This window comes from Rhinopithecus bieti, unplaced genomic scaffold (assembly GCF_001698545.2).
Source record: "Rhinopithecus bieti isolate Rb0 unplaced genomic scaffold, ASM169854v2 scaffold_9981, whole genome shotgun sequence".
In the NCBI taxonomy this organism is placed as follows: domain Eukaryota; kingdom Metazoa; phylum Chordata; class Mammalia; order Primates; family Cercopithecidae; genus Rhinopithecus; species Rhinopithecus bieti.
The window spans coordinates 2,816,548-2,820,539 of NW_016806838.1; the positions used below are offsets into that span (position 1 = coordinate 2,816,548).

The following is a 3,992-nucleotide window of genomic DNA, read 5'->3' on the forward strand; positions in this document are numbered from 1 at the left end:
GCCGCGGCAGTGTATGGGGAGGGGAGCGGGAGGAGGGAAGAGGGAGGGGCGGAGTCCCGTATGTCCCGTCCCCACGCCGGCGCACGCAAGGCGCGCGCGCACTCTCAGATCGCGTCCGCCGGGCTGGGCCTGGTGCGCAGGCGCTGGGGAGAGACCGCGTGGGGCGAAGGCGGCGCTTGGCCGTTGGGGCCGGCGGCGGGATTTTCCCGGGCGGCGAGAGCGGTATGGTGGGGTGCGGGGGTGGGCGTCAAGGCCCTAATTCTCTCCTTCTCTTCCTTTCTCTCCAGTAGGGGAGGCCCACTCCCCGGGGTGAGTGAGGAGAGGCCAGAGAGGGAGGCAGAGGGTCAGTGGGAGGGGTCCCGACGGGGAGGGGAGGCCCCTGACCCGGACCCTCCTCCCTCCGACTCTCCGTGGGCGGCTTCTGCGACTTCCGAGTCCATGGCGGGCTCTCACCTGCTTTCCCCGGGTTGCGGAGCCGACTTGGGGAGGGCGGGCTGCGTTCAGCTGTCGCAGGTCACTCCAGTGCGTGTCCTCGGGCTTCTCCGCTCTCCGCGCCGCCCTCCCCTTTCCCAACTTGGGTCTGGAGATGAGTTGTCCAGACGCCTCTGGTGTGAGGATTGAGTTTTTGCTTTCACTCTGTCACGCTGATGAGTGCGCCCTCCCCCAGGCAAGGGGTTCCCTGGTTTCTCATTTCACCAGAGACTGCATCTATCAGTGATTAAGACTGGAAAGATGAAGGGAGAGACTGAGACTCTTGTGTATATATGTCACCCACACAAATAGATCACAAAGGCACAACGGGCACCAACCTGGTCTTTTAATTTTTGGTTCCTGGAGGGGACAAAAAGGAAGTTTTGCTTTCCACAGCGGACGATGAATGAACTTTGCCACCATAAGAGATGGATGGGACTGAATTTATAAAGAGGTTAAAAGGGCATATGACAGACACCTTGGGCTACTTGGGAAACTGGGAATTTGGGAGATACTTAACTCCCAGGGCTGGTGGTGGTGGTGGGGAACTGCCACTGCTGAACAGAAGGACACTGCCCACCTGGGGGTTGGATCTTGTAGTTGGTCAGCGTCTCTGCTGTATGCTGGCTTTTCAAGAGTTAATTAGTAGCTTGTGGAATGCAACTGTAAGGTTTGATTTATTGCAGTGTTTTTCAAACTGAATCCTATTGGTGAACTGGAGATCAGTTTAGTAGATCACGGCCATTTAAAACATGAAACAGAAAATATCTATCAGACAGTGTTGCACTTAGTAAGGGTATTGTTTCTTGACACTTGCTTCAGGTGTACACACACCGTGAGTGTATTAGAAGGTGTTCTACAGTGTGTTTCTGTAGGTCGCAGTGAGAAAAATTGGAAAAGCATCGATGTCCTGTGCCCTTGTATTTGCCCTCTTGCCTTTCTTTGCCTGAGTTTTCAGTCACTTAAAATTGCCCATGAGGATGCAGTTAGCATGCCAGGAATATATAGTAAAGAACAAAGTAGATCTTCTTCACAGAGGTTACTGTGTGAGATGAAAGACAGTTCACTATTCATCACTGGAAATACTGTATGTGCTGTTGAAAAACAAGGATTTTATTGAGGTAAGAAGTTGGTTGGCTTAATTAGGAAGGGCAGTTTTTTCAACTGTGACAGAAAGAAAGATGGAGATGAAGCCCGTTTTTGGTAAAGTGCCTGGTGGGAAGGGTCTGTGTAGGTTTGGATTCTGGGAGTTGTGAAATTGGTGTAATCTATTGCATGAGTGGAACAATAAAATTCACTTTGAGGTCAAATAGCATTGTAATGGATATCTGAAAAATGGAAGTGGAGGCCATAGTTATCTGGTTTTTGGACTTCTGAGGATCACTAGAAGGCTTTTTTTTTTTTTTTTTTTGGTTCAGTCTGTCTTGCCCAGGCTGGGGAGATCTGGGTGCAGCAGTAAAATCTCAGCTCACTGCAGCCTCTCCTGGGATCTAGCAATTCTTACGCCTCAGCCTCCCGAGTAGCTGGGACTGCAAGCGCGCGTCACCACTCCTGGCTAATTTTTGTATTTTTAGTAGAGATGGGGTTTCAACATGTTGCCCAGGCTGGTCTCCAACCCCTGGCCTCAATCAGTCTACCCAACTCAGCCTCCCAAAGTGCTGGGATTACAGGCATGAGCCTCCTTGTCCAGCCAGAAGGCATTTTTTATATGTTTTTATTTTTTTACAAAATAGTATAGTTATGAGTCTGAGCATGTGGATTCCTGAGCTATTTCTGCCTGTGCCTGATTAGGGTCAGCACCTAATCCTTAAGGAGTGTGTGAGCCATCAAGTGACACTTTCCAGGGCAAGCATTTCAAAAAGCCTGACATGAGAATTAAGTGCCTTGTGGAATCCGTGAAGGAACAGTGGCCAAAATATTTTATTATTGCTCCTGAATATTAAAGATAAAATGTTTCCCGGGGTTGGGGGGGAAGGGAAATAACAACAACAAAATTTCTCCAGAGTCGACTTTTCAGGTAGTTGGGCACTGAACATGGTTATTTAGACTCTCCTTAGCTCCTAGAGTCTTCAGTGTTGCAAGAATCCTTTAAAATCTATTTTACTCCACTCATGTCTTTGGGATTATGATACCTGGGCCCACCTAAGATGGATTTTCCTACTGTCAGGTTGCTTGGCTAGTTCTTTTTTTTTTTTTTGAGACCGAGTCTTGCTCTGTCGCCCAGGCTGGAGTGCAGTGGTGCAATCTCGGCTCACTGCAAGCTCCTCCTCCTGGGTTCACGCCATTCTCCTGCCTCAGCCTCCTGCTAGCTGGGACTACAGGCGCCTGCCACTAAGCCCGGCTAATTTTTTTTTGTGTTTTTAGTAGAGACGGGGTTTCACCATGTTGGCCAGGATGGTCTCGATCTCCCGACCTCGTGATCCGCCCGTCTTGGCCTCTCAAAGTGCTGGGATTACAGGCGTGAGCCACTGCGCCCGCCCGGCACTTGGCTAGTTCTTAGGGCTGTGTAGGGGCTCGAAAAGCAGGTTATGGTTTAGCCTTCTATTTTATAGGCTCATGGTTTGTCTGGGTTGTTGCTTACCCTTGGTATGATTTTACATGTGTATTTACAGTGACAACTAGTATGCAAGAGAAGACTGCAGTTCAGATCTCAGAAATGTTCTGGGTCAGGTAATATGCTGAATATTTAAAAAGGTCGTAGTAAAGTAGCTTACCATTCACCAGTGAAACACAACTCAGAGTAGGAAAGCCCTCTGTTAAAAACTCAAAAAATAATTTATGTCTTTAGAAAAGAGAGGAAGCACTTTATCATGTCCACTCTAAACTGAAAACACTTTCAGGGCTGTGATCTTAAAGAGGCATCCATGGTGCTGCCCTGAGAATCAGGGAACAAGCTTGCTCTTCCTGGCCAGGATCTGGTAAACAATTTATCCTGCAGATTTAGTCCCTACTGGATACTTCAGAGAAGGACTGTCCACGTTAAAATGATCCCTTATATGAGTGAAGCTAAAACACTTCCATTTCCAGACCACTTTGCTTTTCCCAATATGATCTCTGCTTGGCAGAGAGTTGTTGAGACCTGGACAGGTGATTCCAGGGTCACAGACTTGGTGTGAGAGAAGGGGAGAATGGAGTGAAAGAGATACATGCTTTCTATCAGCAGCACCCTCCCATCCCCATTCTTTAACTTTTCCGCACTACTCTCCTGCCAATCTGACATCTTCATAAACCTGGAGCCCACCTAAATCTGGCCCAATAGGAAGGGAATTATGTATATGATTCAGTAGAATTTTACTTTACCTTGTGCAGTTTTTCCTGAGTTTGACCAGATGAAGAATATTACAAATTTATATCTGGATTATAGGTGTTCGTATACTTGTGAGGTAGGGATGGGAGGGGAAGCAAAACTAGATAAACTATACAATTGTCTCCACAGTGAAAAACCATCTTGAATAATTGAAAATTGTCAGATCTGTCTAAGTACTACTGCTTTTTTTTTTTATTATTTTTTATTTTATTAT

At 47.5% G+C, this 3,992-nt stretch overlaps 2 protein-coding genes across 6 annotated transcripts in view; one reads left to right on the plus strand and one right to left on the minus strand.

Annotated features, from left to right (window-relative positions):
* The window catches only part of TMEM63B (transmembrane protein 63B), a 29,247-nt gene extending 28,624 nt beyond the window's left edge, over nucleotides 1-623 (minus strand). For both annotated transcript variants that reach the window (XM_017878128.1, XM_017878126.1), the window contains exon 1: nucleotides 454-623. The gene's annotated coding sequence lies outside the window, so the exon portion shown is untranslated. The remainder of the gene's footprint in view (nucleotides 1-453) is intronic.
* The window catches only part of MRPL14 (mitochondrial ribosomal protein L14), a 14,895-nt gene that overhangs the window by 305 nt on the left and 10,598 nt on the right, over nucleotides 1-3,992 (plus strand). Inside the window, exon 1 of one of the 4 annotated variants that reach the window (XM_017878130.1) lies at nucleotides 81-222. The exons of 1 other annotated variant lie outside the window; for it this stretch is intronic. The gene's annotated coding sequence lies outside the window, so the exon portion shown is untranslated. 2 more of the 4 variants (XM_017878131.1, XM_017878132.1) reach the window with 2 other exon arrangements.